We start from the raw sequence: 17,051 nt of genomic DNA, 5'->3' as shown, positions 1-17,051 counted from the left end.
CCTATTTTCTATATAGAACCTAAGGTTTCCTGGTACCATGGGAACAGTGTATGGTGTGTCTTTCTCAGACCATTTTGCCTCCCCTGGTGCCTCAGGGCCTTCTCTTCTGGTTCCAACAGCTCTATCAAATGTGGCTTGTTAAAGAACTCAATGTTACTCATGGTAACTGAGTTACAAATTGGAGGATGTGGAGAATCATTGGAAACCGTTTCATTATCAATCATGTTGGAAGGCACTTTTCTTAAACTACTGAGGTGTGCATCACCGAAACTGGCATTGATGCCAGCACTCATTGTGTTATTCTGGAGCTTATAGAAAACTTCCATGGTTTCAATAACTGCCACAACCGAGTGAAAAGAAGTAGCTGGAGCCAGCTAAGGAGTTTTCTAACGTTTCAGAAATTTCCCCCATGCCCGGACCTTGGCAGACAGCATGAGTAGCATGGCCTGCACTAGATTTTGTTTTAGAAAACCAATATTAACATTTCTGTACATGCCAAAGTTTTACCATTTTCCAAGTGACAATACTTCCCTTTCAGTGTAACTTTATTAAGTAGACCAAATAGTACAAATTTATCTAATGTCTTTCCCAGGAGGAAAGGGAGAAAGTTTGTGGAGTGTTTCTGGAGCTTTACTGAGGTTCCACAAAATTTCCTTCAATTGATCAAATGAGAGGCTACCAAATTTTACTTCAATTTAGATTTTTGGAAAGCTTTGCCATAAATATTAGAAAACAGCAACAGCAACCATATTTAATCTCTATGAAAGTTCCAGCCCTAAGTATAATATTGACATTCAAATCATAACCTTTAATTTTCATCTCAAAAACCTTAGTAATTTTTCAGACACTTAAAAGACATTATGTACCCAACATCATTAACCCAGACAAGAGCTAAGGTTATACCCAATGCGAGTTTATAAGTACATGTTTTAAAACAACCCATTGGATTAAAACTCAGTTACTTTTAACCAAAAATTATTCCAGCTGATGTGTTCCCAAGACACTAAGGTATCTAAGAAAGTTTAGTTGTAGCTTTAGTTCCTGTTATGACTGGAATTCCATTTTGCAGGGCTGTTAATAAAACAATGGCACATACCAAGTTTTTCTAGGCTGGCTAATAATCAAACAAGCATTAGGCAGATTAATAAAAACAAGAAAAATCAGAGTAACATATAGATACTATGTACATTTTTCATATACATGTGACTCAGTAGGAAAGACAAAAGTACCTTTTATACCAGAAGTTTCTTTTGAAATAAACACATTTAAACAGAGTAAATTATTAATACTTAACATTATAACTTTAAAGCATATATGCTTTGAATTATATCATAAGATTTATAATTAATCCTCTGGAGGTAAAAAACAAAACAAAACAAAGACAGTTACAAACAAACAGAGAGTTCTTGATATTCATATTCAACTTTGGTCATGTGTATAAATTTTAAGAGATATTTATTTTATCAATATTTGTGAAGACACTGAGAAACCTGTTAATGATTTAATTTTAGTTCTATAACAATTCTTTTAGATCAAACATATTTTAAATTTGTATTTTTAAGAGTGACTCTGGCTTTGAAGAAGCTGTGCACAGAGAATTTACATTAGTATTTTAAGACCTGAAAAAAAATTCCTTCAAAATTGTAAAAGAGCCTTTATAAAACATCTCAAACAACCTAGTTTTTGAGATGCCTTAGCTTCTCATTTATGTTTGATATTCTCAATTACCAAGTTTTTTTTTTGTTACACTTTTATATTAAGAAGGTTTTTAATGAGTTAAAAGCCAAAATCTTTACATAGAATATGTGTCCAATCTTAATTATTACTAAAGACCTTGGGCTTGAGACTACAACAGTCACGGCAGTTTTTACTAACTTTTTTTAGATAAGAAATTTTTTTTGAGTTTATATTTTAAAGAAATGATCCTTTGGCTTTAAGTTGTTATTGTTTTATCTCACCAAGAACAAGCATATTTTTAAAAGATTTATTTATTTATTTATTTATATAAGAACCAGGGTACAGGTCAGATGCGCGGGAGGGTGAGAGGATTCACCAGGGACAGAGCGGGGAACAGAACAGGCAGACTGACGAAATACACTGCTGAGGGGAGCAGCGGGCAAGACAGGAGAGGTCTGCCACGCGATGTGGGACCCTCGCCAGCCAGCCGGGATTGAACCAGTGCTGCAGAGGCTGCGGACAGCTTCACAGTGTGGCACTCAACCACCTGCGCCACCAGAGGAGGCCTTGAGAACAAGCATATTTTTAAGACAAAAAAGAGCAAGTAAGTAAATTTAAAAGTTTTTACTCAAGCAATAAGCATTTTGTAGGAGACACAGGGAAATAGGATTTTTACCTATAGAACAGGCCAGAATGGTGTTTTAAGGTGGACAAAAGGAGAGTCCAGTCCCCCACAGCAGAAAGGCAGCAGAGACCTGCCAGTGATCTCAACACTGGAGAAAAAGTCCAGGCAGCTGCTTGCTGAGACTGGGGTAGCCTCCACCTGTCCACCACAGTGGGTTTACATTATTTTAATAAAAACCTTTTAGTCTCATATAGTCATATTATAACCATTTCCTATCACTTTAACAATTGTGAATGAACTTCGAATACCATTTTTTAGAAATAACTTTTTTATTTTTCTTAAAAAAAACAAATGGCAAAACTCTAGTGGCAGAAACCCTGGCCTCCCCCCACCCCAAATAATTAACAGGAAAAGCTTGAAGCATTTCTTCCTCCATTTATAAGACTGTGTCACGTTATCTCTTACTTGTTCCCAAGTTTCTATATCCAGCAACCTGCCCTCTGGGAACCATGGGTTATATTTTTCAACTACTATTAAACATTCTAGAATCTGGTTAAGGGGTATTTTTGCCCTATGGTGAGAAAGCAGATGCTGCAGAAGCAAAGCGAAAGTAGAAAGCCTTGAAGAAGATTGCCCCATCTGGAATTCCCACCTCTACTCACATCCTTCTGTGGAGTCGTGACCACTGCTGTCACCTCGTCACTTCAGTGGGAGGTTTCTCCTTCAGGTCCCTGTTTGGGTGCCACTTGTGAGCCTCCAGTGGGCTCTGAGACCTGGGACGCTGGTCGCAAAGGACCCACCAGACGGGGCAATGCTTTCAGCTACAAGCAGTGATTCTCTACATTTCTCAGCATGGTTATATGGGAATTGTGAACAAACACATCTGCGTTTTATCATAAGTCAGAAAAAGCCAAAACAACCTTGCCTCACACACCATGTGCGTGAGCTCATACACATCACTTATATGAGCCCTTGTGCTTGTCGGACATGCCTGTCCTTGTGAGTCTCTGTTGCTAAGTTACGACCAAGGAGACTTCCAAGGACGAAGCAAGTCCAGGGCGTCCCTCCCAGGTGGTTTTCCATCCTGGCATATGCGAGTTTTCTCAGCGTTTCGGTCAGCCCTTCCCTTGCCATCCTCAGGTGACCTCTTGATCATCCTCGTGCAACAGTGACTCTCCCTAGAGTTCCCTCTACACTGTCCTCAGGGGCTCAGGGATCCAACCCCTGATCTACACTTACCTGCACCCTGAGTGTAGCTGATTGCTTGTCCCCCTACAGGAAGAAACATCATGTGAGATAAGGGAGTAGTCAGCGCATGGAGTCCTAAAGGAATCTCCAAGTCTGGGTCACAGGGAAATTTCTAGAACTGTGATTGAAGACCCAGGTCAGGACTGGGATATATGAAGAATGGATATGAAAGGGAATTGGAGTCTTTCCACAGCAGGGTCCCTTCCCATTGGCATTTGCTGGGAAACAGATCCCCATCACCACAATTATAAGGTGAATAATTGGTGATTCATTTTCAAAAGTGTTTTACAAAAACCTGAGTGTTAGCAATCAGCACCAGACTGGGCAACATATGTGTGGATGGTACTTCCTCCTACCCAGGTAAGGCAAGTCCTCCCTGGGACATGAAAGTCCCCAGTGGACAAATTCCCCTACTCCCTTCCCTACCTGAGCACTTCTTCCTCCACATCACAGCTGCAGCCACCACAGCTCCAGTGAGCACAGCTCCAAGGAAAACCAGGCCAGCAATGATGCCCGCGGTGGGGACAGAGGACTGAGGAGGGGGCACTGGAAGGGACAGGAAGATGAGACCCTGAGCCCCAGGAACATCCTGACTCTCTGAAATTCTCCAGAAGGGCTCCTGATTCCTCCAAGCAGAAGCTCAGGGCCTCTCTGGTGGCACAATGGGTTGAATGCAGTGCTCTGTAGCTGTCCACAGCCTCTGCAGCACGAGTTCGATTGCCACCTGGCCAGGGAGATACCCACATGGCATGGCAGATCTCTCCTATCTCGCCTGCTGCTCCCCTCAGCAGTGTTTTCGGTTGTCTGCCTGTTCTTCTCCCCATTCTGTCTCTGGTGAATTCTCTCACCCTCCTGCACCTCTAACTTTTACCCCAGTTCTTGTATAAATAAACAAATATTTAAAAAAAAGAAAAAAAGAAACTCAGAGCCCATCCTTACCCCATCTCAGGACTTGGGGTTCCAGCAGCCCCTCATGCTGCACATGGCAAGTGTAGCTCTGCTCCTCTCCAGAAGGCACCATCACAGCCGCCCACTTCTGGAAGGTTCCATCCCCCCAGGCCTGGTCTCCACCAGCTCCATCTCCTGGGTCAGTTCCTCCCCATCTCGCTGCCAGGTCAGGGTGATGTCTGCAGGGTAGAAACCTAGGGCCCAGCACCTCAGGGTGACATCACGGTCAGAGGTGACGTGGAGGGAAACCTGTGTCTTTGGGGGATCTGAGGAGAAGGGTCAAAAAAAATCACACTTTGGGTTTTCCTTCCTGGACACTGAAGCAGACTCACTGACCATCCTCAGAACAAACATGACAATTGGTTTGGAGGGAGGAAGCACAAAACCCAAAAACCAGCCTAGTCTGGGGAATCTGGGATAATTAGGTAAGAGCCCATGAGGGAGGATGCGGGTCTCTGGGGAGAACACAGATTTTTACTCCAGACTTGGTTGGAGGGTGAATGACACAGAAAGGCAGGAGTCAGGTCCAGAAATGTTCTCAGACCAAAAACAAGACCTTGAAAGAGAAGCTTATGTTTCCCAGGATGGCTGCCAGGTCAAAAGAATCCTGGAAGAGTTCTTTCAGGATGGCCTCCCCTCCCTCACGAGAGACTGGATTCCTTAACCCTCCAGAAAAGGGGTGTCTTTTGGGCGAGTCTCTCTCTAGCACAGAACATGAAACCCAGGGGGACTCTTCCTCTCTGCCCAGAAAGCAGCTGCTGTTCTGCCCATGATTCCATTCGCCCCCCACGAAACCCCCCTCTTCCAGTTTGAGGGGAGGTCCGAGGCCTTTTGGCCCCTCTTACCTGTGCGCTGCAGCACCTCCTTCCCCAAAACTAGAAATCTGAGGAGCCACGGGAAGCACCTGCTCTGCACACTGTGCCTGACGCGCTCGGCCCTGCCCGCCGCCTCCCACGCGCGCTGGGTGATCTGAGCCCCCGAGTCCGCGGGGGTCCAGGAGCGCAGGTCCTCGCTCAGGGAGATGAAATCCGCGCCCTCGTAGGCGAACTGGTCATACCCGCCGAGGAGTCTCAGGTCTGGGCTCACTTCGCAGCCAAACATCCTCTGGAGGGTGTGAGACCCTGAGACCCACCCCTGTGGTCAGCCCCGAGGTCACCCCGCCCTCTCTGAATAAACCTCAATAAACCTAAACTGAAAATGAAATGCAGGCAGGAATGTCCCGCGGGCTCTTCCCGGTGGAGGGTCCTGGCAGATCCACCCGCCTCGAGGGGTCAGTGGACCCTGAGACCCGGGACACCCCGGCCTCATGATGGGAATGGGGGTGACCTGACCCTGGCCCCGCTCCGCGAAGCTCACCGTCCTCGCTCTGGTTGTAGCGGCCGCGCAGGTCCCTCAGGAGCGCTTTGAGCCACTGCGCGTTGTCCCTTTGGTTCTGAGTCTCCTCGTCCAGGTCCTCCTGCCCCACCTGCCCCGCCCAGGGCGCCCGCGGCTCCGCGCTCTGGCCCGGAGAGTCGCTGTCGAACCGCCCGAACTGCGTGTCGTCCACGTAGCCCACGGCGATGTAGCGGGGCTCCCTGAGGCCGGGCCGGGACATCATGGTGTAGAAAAGCCTCAGGGAGTGGGAGCCTGGGGGCAGGAGGGGAGACCCGGGCTGACCCTCCTCTCAGAGCGGGCCCAGGGAGATGGGCCTGGAGGGGAGAAAGGGGCGGGGCCGTGAGAGTGAAAAGGGGCGGTGGGCCAAGAAGGGCCCAGACTCAGGGGACCAGAGCACTCAGGGTTGGCAGGAGGGACAGAAGGGGCCAGAACACAAGGGGCCTGAAGGGGGTACAAGAGGTTGGGGGAGATGAGCCTTTCCTGGGGTCCTGCACCTGCGGGGGCTCCTGGCTCCTCCCTCCTGGAGCAACAGTGTCCAGCTGGACACGCACTCACCCGCCCGGGTCTCCATCAGGACCAGGGGCCCCCAGAGCAGCAGCAGGAGGGGGAGGGGCATCACACTCATCCAGGAGCCTGGGGAGAAGGAGTCCAGGAGGGTCCTTGGAGACTTTGTAACTGGAGCAGGAGGATGCTGATTGTCTTCCCAGGAAATGGGGAGAGAGAATGGGGGTGAGTGTGGGGTCATCAAGGCTGCCCCACCCCACAGAGCCTGTGAGAGGGAGACGTGATGCTGTAACAGTGTGACATCCACAGACAGGGGAGGCTCCAAATTCCCTTCCCCACTTTTAGGAGGAGTGGATTTGGGCTGGGGGAAGCAGCAGCCTGGAGGAATGAAGAAACTAGCAATATTTTGAGATAAATGTGAATATTGATACTGAATTAAAACTAGACAGATGGGGCCTCCCTGGTGGCACAAGGCGTTCAGACACAACCTATGAAGCTATCCACAGCCACTGCAGCACAAGTTTGATCCCCAGCCATGGAGATACGCACATGGCAGAGCAGACTTCTCCTGACTTGCCTGCTGCTCCCCTCAGCAGTGTATTTCACTCAGTCTGCCTGTTCTGCTCCCCACTCTGTCTCTGGTGAATCCTCTCACCACCTCCTGCACCCCAGTTCTTGTATGCATAAATAAATAAATCTTTTTTTAAAAAAGATTTATTTATTTATTTATACAAGCACTGGGTACAGTCAGAAGTGTGGGAGGGTGAGAGAATCCACCAGAGCCAGAGTGGAGAGCAGAACAGGCAGACTGAATAAGTACACTGCTGAGGGGAGCAGTGAGTGGCAGGAGAGGTCTGCATGCCATGTGGGACCCTTGCTGGCGGCCAGGGATTGAACCGGTGCTGCAGAGGTTGAGGGCAGCTTTGCAGCCCAGCACTCAACCACTGCGCCACCAGGGGAGGCCCATAAATCTTTTAAAAAAAAAAAAAAATATATATATATATATACAGGTGGTAGTTTCTCGAAGGTTATTTGTAAAGTGAAACCTGAAATAATATCATGGAATATTTCCTATTGTTACATTTCCACAGGCCTCTCTTGCGTATTGGTTGGAACTTGTGCTAATGTATGATTTTTTTAAAAATATTTTACTTCATATAATTCTCACATAATTTTTCATTTTTGCACAATGTATACATTTTCATTTTGGTTGTATTCCCCATACAATTCCACCCCCCTTATTTTTTTTAAAGATTTATTTGTTTATACAAGAACCGGGGTATAGGCCAGATGTGCGGGATGGTAAGAGGATTCACCAGAGACAGAGCAGGGAACAGAACAGGCAGAGTGACTGAAATACACTTCTGAGGGGGGCAGCAGGCGACACAGGAGAGGTCTGCTGAGCCATGTGGGACCCTCTCTGGCTGGACAGAATTGAACCTGTGCTGCAGAGGCTGCCCACAGCTTCACAACGCTGTGCACAGCCATCTGTGCCACCAGGGGAGGCCCAGCACCCCCTTTATTTTGACCCTAATCCTTCCTCTCCCCACCACCACCATCCCCCACCGTAGTGTGTCTCTGGTTTATATTTCCTTGTTGATTTTGATTTTTTCTTTATTATAGTTAGTCTTTTTCCTGGTCCCTTATTTAGGTTTTCCAAATTCCTGCTGTGAGTGAGACCATCCAGTAATTTTCTTTTTCTTTCTGGCTTATTTCGCTGAGCATGATCCCTTCCAGCTCCATGTTGCTGCAAATTGCATGAGTTTATATTTTCTGATTGCTGAGTAATATTCCATTGTGTATATGTACCACATCTTCTTGATCCAGTCATCTATTTTTGGGCATTTGGGTTGTTTCCATAGCTTAGCTATTGTAAACAGTGCTGCTATAAACACAGGGGTACAGGCGCCCCTTTGAATTGATGTTTCTGTGTCATTTGGGTAAATACCTAGGAGTGGAATTGCTGGATCCTGTGGAAGCTCTATTTTTAGTAGGTTGAGGAATCTCCACACAGCTTTCCATAGTGGTTTGACCAGTTTGCACTCCCACCAACAGTGCAGAAGAGTTCCTTTTTCTCCACACCCTCGCCAACACTTGTTGTTGCTAGTTTTTTTAATATGTGCCATTCTCACTGGTGTAAGTTGGTAGCTCATTGTAGTTTTGATTTGCATTTCCCTGATTACAAGTGCTGTTGAACAATTTTTCATATACCTGTTGGCCATTTGCATTTCCTCCTAAAAAGGAGAAGTTCCTTTTTATCTCTTCTGCCCATTTTTTTTGACTGCATTATATACTTTATTTTTGTTGAGTCTCATCAGCTAGCTCTTTGTAGATTTTTGTGATCAGTCCTTTATCATTAGTGTTGTGTGCAAAAATTTTCTCCCAGTCATTGGGGTTTCTCTTTGTTTTGGTTATTGTCTTTTTTGCTGTGCAGAAGCTCTTTAACTTGATGTAGTCCCAGCTGTTTATATTTTGCCTTCATTATCACTGCTTTGGGTGATGTGTCTACAAAGATGTTTTTGAGGTGCATGTCATGTGGTGTTTCGCCTATATTTCCTTCTTTATATTTTATGGTTTCAGGTCTTAAGTCTAGCTCTTTAATCCATGTTGAGTTGTTTTTTGTGTATCATGTGAGGTAGCAGTCAAACTTCATTCTTTTGCATATAGTGTCCCTGTATTCCCAGCACCATTTATTGAACAAACTTTCTTTGTTTCATTGCATAGTCTTTGCTCCTTTGTCAAAGATTAGTTGATCATAAATCTGTGGGTTTATTTCTGGATTTTCTATTCAGTTCCAGTGGTCCGTGTGTCTGTTCTTGTTCCAATACCACGCAGTTTTGATTATTATGGCTTTGTGGTATAGTTTGAAATCTGAGAGTGTGATGCCTCAATTCCCTTCTTTTTTTTTCAGGAGGGCTTTGGCTATCCAGGGGTTTTGGTGGCTCCATATGAATTTCATCAATATTTGTTCTATTTCTTTGCAGTATGTCACTGAAATTTTTATTGTAATAGCATAGCATGGAATCTGTAAATTCCTTTTGGTAGGATGGCCATTTTGATGTTAATTCTTCCAATCCTTGAGTAGGGGATGTCTTTCCATTTCTTTTGTCTTCTTCTATTTCTTTTAACAGTGTTTTATAGTTTTCTTTGTATAGGTCCTTTACCTCTTTTATTAGGTTTATTCCCAAATATTTGATTGTTTTTGTTTTAATAATAAAAGGTATGGTTTTCTTGATTTCTTCTTCTTCAGATTTATTGTTTGTGTATAGGAAGGCTACTGATTTTTGTTGTTGATTTTCTATCTTGCCACTTTACTATACTGATTGATTAGTTTAATTAGTTTTTCTGTCGAGTTTTTGGGGTTCTTTATGTATATTATCATATCATCTGTGAATAATGATAGTTTCACTTCTTCCTTGCCTATTTGGATTCCTTGTATGTCTCTCTCTTGTCTTATTGCTCTGTCTAGGACTTCCAGTATTATATTGAAAAGCAGTGGTGAAAGTAGACATCCTTGTCTTGTTCCAGATCTTTTTTTTAAAGCTTTATTTATTATTTATATATAAATAAAGATTTATTCATTTTATTTATTTATTTTATTTATACAGAAGTGTGGGAGGGTGAGAGAATTCACCAGAGTCAGAGCAGGGAACAGAACAGGCAGACTGATGAAGTACACTGCTGAGGGGAGCAGCTGGCAGCAGGAGAGGTCTGAGCGCCATGTGGGAACCTCGCCTGGTGGCCAGGTGCTGCAGGGTGCCTTGATGCCTCAGCCAGGTAAGACACTGACAAGCAGCTAAGAAAAAGGGCCTCACACTGTGTGGCCAAAGCTAAAGGGCCTCACACCGTGGGGCCGAAGCTAAAGATCCTCACACCGTGGGGCTGAAGATTCCTTGTGCTTCACACCGTGGGGCTGAAGATTTAACATCCCTTTGGTTTTTGTTCTTGGTCATAAAAAGAGAGCTGTGTGGAGATTTCTTGACCTACTAAACATAGAACTTCCATATGATCCAGCAATTCCACTCCTACGTATTTACCCAAGGGACACAGAAACATCAATTCCAAAGAGCACCTGCACCCCTACATTTATAGCAGCACTATTTACAATAACTAAGCTTTGGAAACAACCCAAATGCCCAAAATTAGATGACTGGATCAAGAAGATGTGGTACATATACACAATGGAATATTACTCAGCATTCAAAAAAGATAAACTCATGCAATTTGCAGCAACATGGATGGAGCTGGGAGAGATCATGCTCAGCGAAATAAGTCAGAAAGAAAAAGGAAAATACTGGATGGTCTCACTTAAAGCAGGGATCTAGATAACTTAAATAAAGGACCAGGAAAAAGAATAACTATAAGAAAGAAAATATCAAAATCAACAAACAACTATGAACCAGAGACACTCTATGGGGAGTGGGGGGCAGGGAAAGGATGGCTTGCAGTCAAAATAAGGGGGTTGTAATTGTATGAGGAATATAAAATAAAATTTAAATGAAAAATAAAATGATAAAAAAGGAATGTATTTAAGACAGATATGTTAAATGTCTTGAAAAATTTAGTGTCCAAAAAAATGGCTATCTTTGAAAAACTGGTACAATAGGAAGAAAAATAGTTTAAAGGTCTGAGAGAAGTATCTTAAAAAATGCTATGTGACAGAATGACTTGCTTTAAAAATATTTAAGTTTATTATCAGTAGTGTCCTTATGAACAACCAAACTTTAATTTCTTTTTCATTTGCAGTAAAGACTCAAGTATTCTTAAACTGCTTTTACTGGTTCTTAATGGGGAAAAAAAAACTGTCTAGGCTATCTAAAATCTTGTTTCTCTTTTTTTTTAAAGAATTTTTTTTATTTTTATTTATTTATTTTAAAGATTTATTTATTTATTTATTTATTTATTTATTTATTTATTTATTTATTTATTTATACAAGCACTGGGTACAGTCAGAAGCGCAGGAGGGTGAGAGAATTCACCAGAGCCAGAGCGGAGAGCAGAACAGGCAGATGGACGAAGTACACTGCTGAGGGGAGCAGCGGGCGGCAGGAGAGGTCTGCGCGCCAGGTGAGCGCCAGGTGGGACCCTCACCCAGTGGCCGGGGATTGAACCGGTGCTGCAGAGGCTGCAGACACCTTCGCAGCCCAGCGCTCAACTGCTGCGCCACCGTGGAGGCCCTCTTGGTTCTCTTTTAACCTCAGACTTGGAAACTAAAAAAATACAGATCTGTCAGCATTGTTGAGCACTGTAAAAATATAACTACTTAAAAAAAACCCTCCAGTTATTACTCTGAGTAATTTAGTGTTGTTTTATAGAAATCTGTATATATTTATTAAGCCTGTGACAAAATTTTTCTTAAATTGAAATTTCAAAAATAGTAAAGTTTTTGATTAGTACAACAATTTGATGTGTGTTAGGACTCTTAATAAATTATTTCTCCTTGTAGGAAAATGCTAAAACACATTGGACCAATCTAGAGATGTTAAATTTCATAGAAAAAAATATTGTCATTGAGGGGGAAGTTATACGTTTTCAGCATATATAAAAGAAAGCTGATTAAAGTGTTCTAAAATACATGAGATTTTTAAGATGCTCTGGCATTATATTATTGGGCGATTCTGATTATTTTGAAATATATATGTGCATGTGCATGTCACAAAATTGAGCAAACATCCTTGTCTTTTACCTTAAGCCATAATTTTAGGTATGGTCATTTTCAAGTTTTTGCTATTTCTAAAGGTTACTTGCTGAGTTTTGTCTTCAGAAAATTCACAAAAAAAAGACTGGCAATATAGATATGTTTTGGAACTGAAAAGACCTACCAAGCCCTATTAAAAAAAAATGGATTTATAAAAATTACCGACAGAGGATCGAGACTTAATACATGGAAAAAGTAGACTGAGGAGGATTTGTATAATATTTAATGACTTTTTAAAAATATTGGTCTTTAATGTATTGTTTTGTTTTTTTATCTCTAGAAAACTTGTCTTTAAACTGGGCTATGATCTCAGCAGTGGCAATTTGCATCGGTAGAGCCTGAGACTCTTAATCTCAGGGCCATGGGTTTGAGCCCCACGTTGGACAACAAACTTACAGGGCAGCCCCGATATAAAACGGGTTGCCTGACTTGGTCCTCACTCACGTGCTTAAAAGGGATTTAATACTCCACTGCGGGCACACACAAAAGGTTAATAAAAGATTTATTCACAAGGGAAGGGGAAATGAGGAAATGTACAACTCAGGGAGAAAAGTGGGAGATAAAGTCTTAAATGAGTCCTACCCGGTCCGTTGATCTGGATTCCCAAATGGCGGTGAGCCAAAACCAGTGAAGCCAAGAGGCGAGAGCCGGAGAAAGCCCAAGGCCCACTTGTCTGGTTTTTATACCAAACCTGGCTGCTTAACTCCACCCTCAGGTCCCTGCCACCTTCCCTTTGGTGGTGACGGGATTTGTCTTTCCCAATGTCCTGATGGCTTTGGTCTGGAGTGGGGGTGGGGTCCACAAAGCCTGTATGGAATTAGCTCAGGACATCCTTTCCCCCTAACAGAGGCACCACAAGACCAGAAGCCCTGGCTCACACAGGAGGTGGGGGTAGGAGACATTAGCATAGCCATCCACACAGCCATGGAAACCAAGATATTTGAGGCTGGGGACACCTAGATTACAAAACATAAGATCCAAGCAGGTATCAGCTGCACATCCAAAGGTAAAGATATGGAGATGAGCCCATTGTGGTGTCTCTGGTCCCTTTCAGACTCTGCACGGTTATCCAGAATCAGCAACTCACCAGAAGGCTCACTACTGTAACATCTCCCGCTAGACACAGACCTGAGTCTGAAGCAGATTTAAAAAAAAACCTTTATTAATCTGCCGGCCACTGGCCCCCTTGTAGGGGGCAGCCCTAGCAGGGGGTGATAATGATGAGGTTTTTGGAGTTGCGGGGTCCTGGGGTTCACTCTGGGAAAAGTGTCACCAGAGCTCCCGTTTCAGTGGCACGCGGCAATTTCCCTAGGAGAGTTTCTCCACGAGACAGAGCAGTTAGTTATATTTGAAAAACAAGTTTATTAGGGAAAGGGACAGGTTTGCTGAGAGAGGCCTGCATGGTTGCAGGCGGGCAGCCTTGAGGAGAGCTGCCTCCACCGAGGGAGGTCAGTGATGTGAAGCCCCTACAGGTACAGGTCACAGGCAGGCAGGGAGGCTGCTGCCCTGCAGAGGGAGAGAGTTGGTGAAAAGAGGCACCTGCACAGTCCCAGGTGGGCAGAGGGAGTGCTGCCCCGAGCCTGGGCAGAGACTGCACTGATACAGCCCTCTTCTGTTTGGAGGGGTCACTCCTTGTGAGCCGTCAGTGTGTTGCTGATTTTGGATAACCACGCAGAATCCAAGATACCAGAGATACCAGCATGGGGAGTGGAGATTCCAGCATGGGCCCAATCTCTGCATCTTTACCCTCAGGGCTGTGCTCCACTCCCTGTAGCATCTGTTCCTGCTTGAGTCTCCTGTCTTGTGATAAGGCACTGGCGCCTAAGGGTCCGACCTCTACAGCTGGTTTAATGGTCATGTTATTCCCCTCGACCCACACCTCCTGTGAGTCAGGTTCTGGTCTTGGGGCACCTCCTTTCCAGTCTTTCTATTCTTGTCCTTTGTCATCCCCCCCACCCCACCATATGTGGCACCAAACCTTTCGTTAGGGCAACACCCGCCGGGGAGCCCTGAGGTGCTGGAGTGAGGCAGATAGTCATGGACTCAGCGTGAGGGTTGGCTTGTGTGTGCGCAGAGCAGCAAGTCCAGTGAAAACTACTAGTTATTTAGTTGTGTTAGGGACAGTGTCATGAGTGTGGTCACTGTGAGGCTAGCCAGCTTTAAAGTTAAGTTAGCGTGAGGACCGCAGTCCACCTTTTTACATGTTAAGATTTTGCCTAAGTATGATGACTTCATGGTTTTATTTCTTCCAATTTTGAGGCAAAGCAGTATTAGAAAGACGGTGCCAGGGCCTCCCCGGTGGCACAGCAGTTGAGCGGTGGGTTGCGAAGCTGCCCGCAGCCTTTGCAGCGCCGGTTCTATCCCTGGCAACGGGCGAGGGTCCCACATGGCATGCAGACCTCTCCTGCCGCACCTGCTGCTTCCCTCAGCAGTGTATTTCGTCAACCTGCCTGTTCTGTTCTCTGCTCTGGCTCTGGTGAATTCTCTCACCCTCCCGTGCTTCTGACTGTACCCAGTGCTCGTATAAATAAACAAATAAATCTTTTATTTAAAAAAGAAAAAAGAAAGACGGTGCCAGACCCTTTTTGGGCTCCAGGTGGACATTCCAAGTGTTCAGGAGCACCAGTCATGTGAAGGGGAGTCTGCGGGAGACTGTCATCTGTTAGGAGCAAGCTTATATTAAACAGTTAGATATAGAAAGTGCTAGTCCTATCTGTAGGTTGAAGAGGACCAGAAATTAAGTTACTCAAACATGTGTTTTATCCTGTTAATAGACATATGTTTTCCTTGGGCGGCAGTAAGCAGATTTAGTGACCTTTGACTGTGTTCAGGCCATTCCTATTATATTTTGTGAGGAGGGGAAGGTGGGTCCAGAATGTCGGGTGAGTACAGAGAAAATGGCTCCTGTATCAATCAGAAAATTAATATTCTTACCTGCAACATCCAGGGTTACCCCAGACTCAGCCTTAGAGATGGTCAGCTGGGGAGTTGGTGATATCCTTGGGCCCCATCACTTTCCATCCAGGAGGTGTCACTTGTCCAGGAGGCATCACTCATCAACCACCATCAGCTGGTGGCTGAGGGTCTGGTCCCTCCTCTCTTCGGAGAAGGGGACAATCCCTTTTCCAGAGGCCTTTCTTTTTGTACCTGGGGCATGGCCCAGGTGGATTTTTGGGTTGTGTGTAATTCCTGCTCCAGTGCCCAGACTTGTACCTGCAGTGTGGGGCCGTTGAAGCTCCTCCATTCTTTTTTTTTTTTTAAGATTTATTTTTTATTTATTTATACAAGCACTGGGTACAGTCAGAAGCACGGGAGGGTGAGAGAATTCACCAGAGCCAGAGCAGGGAACAGAGCTGACAGACTGACGAAATACACTGCTGAGGGGAGCAGCGGGTGGCAGGAGTGGTCTGCGCGCCATGTGGGACCCTTGCAAGTGGCCGGGGGATCAAACCAGCACTGCAGAGGCTGCGGGCAGCTTCGCAGCCCAGTGGTCAACCGCTGTGCCACCAGGGGAGGCCCAGCTCCTCCGTTCTTTATTCCAGGCAGGTCAGTCTTCTGTTTCTCTGAGCCTGGGGAAGCCTGGGTCTGCAGGCTGCTGGCAATGGAGGTGCCTATTAATGGAGCTGTCTTTACTCACTCACCATGGCCTTCTTGCCTTTTTTTTTTTTTAAACCCTTCACTTTGGTCCCTATTATTAAAGATATTAAAAGCCATTTTTAAAAGCTATTGTGGCTGAGATTGGTGTCCCATGGCTAGTTTTAAAATGAGTCCCCAGAATCACCTCGCCCCGTCTTGTATTAGGATCCAGGTTTGTGAACTTGGGAATGGCTTTCACTAATCGCCCTTGATTTTGTTTCTGGAGCCTGCACCTGATGTCAGAGCAAGACTGGCTAATGAAGGAGATTGCTAAAATGCTTGTTCTTTTCTGGGTCTAGATTAGCATACCTTTTATAGCCTCAGCAAATGTAACCTAAAATGATTTGGAATTTTTTGACTTTTGAGTAACTTTTTTGCCCTTTTATAATTGACTGGCTAGGGGCCTCCCCTGTGGTGCAGCGGGGTGAACACAGTGCTATGAAGCTGTCCACAGCCTCTGCAGCGTGGGTTCAATTCCTGGACGGCTAGGGAGATTCCCACATGGTGCAGCAGACTCTCCTGTCTCATCTGCTGCTCCCCTCAGCAGTGTGTTTTGGTCAGTCTGCCTCTTCTGCTCCTCACTCTGTCTCTGGTGAATCCTTTCACCCTCCCACGCCTCTCTCTGGCCTGTACCACAGCTATTGTATGAATAAAGAAAAAAAATTATCTTTAAAAAAAAGAATCATTTATAATTGACTGGCTTATTAGGTTTTAAGAAGTCTTATGTATTTTAGAATAATTTTATTTGTGTACATTTATGTTGAAAAGGTGAAACAATCTTATGAGAATACTTTCTATGAGGTATCAATATACCCAAATTAATTCAGTTTGTTTTTCGCAAGGAAAAACAATTTTATTAGGTGTCTTTAAGAGTCCTCTTAAGGCAAAAATTTTACTATTTTAGACTGAAATTGTCATAGAATTTACAGATCTTTAAAAAACACTTAATTAATCAGAGTGACAGGATATTTAAGAGTATAGATCTATTTTTTTTTTTTTTACAAGACTCAGCAATGCTGACATAAGGTTTTTTTTCCAGGTAACCCGAGGGTAAAAGAACACCAAAATTTTCAGATTACCTGAGCAGTCTTCCACTTGTTATAAGAAACTAGTGAATGTAGTTTTAGAATACCTTAATTTATATATTTATATAAATTAATATATATATATATATATATATATATCAAGAACTAAAGCTTGGTGTTACATGGGTGTATTACTGATACCCAAATTAACCAAAACATTTCATAGTAAGTCACCTGAGCACACAAAATTTTCCACTAAAATCTCTGTCTCAGACCTTCAACACTTTCCTTTGCTTTCTTTGTTTCTAATACTATT

The 17,051-nt window shown here is 44.2% G+C and overlaps 1 pseudogene across 1 annotated transcript in view; it reads right to left on the bottom strand.

Moving 5' to 3' along the window:
* Positions 1 to 4,400: 4,400 nt before the first annotated feature.
* Positions 4,401 to 17,051, bottom strand: part of LOC311167578 (popy Class I histocompatibility antigen, A-1 alpha chain-like) — a 59,590-nt pseudogene continuing 46,939 nt past the window's right edge. The window contains exon 4 of the transcript in view: positions 4,401 to 4,764. The product of the transcript in view is annotated as a popy Class I histocompatibility antigen, A-1 alpha chain-like (transcript). The remainder of the gene's footprint in view (positions 4,765 to 17,051) is intronic.

This window comes from Talpa europaea (genome assembly GCF_964194135.1).
Source record: "Talpa europaea genome assembly, chromosome: 2".
Classification (NCBI taxonomy): Eukaryota; Metazoa; Chordata; class Mammalia; order Eulipotyphla; family Talpidae; genus Talpa; species Talpa europaea.
Note: the sequence above shows the minus strand (reverse complement) of the source record. Positions and strands in the feature narration are given on the sequence as shown.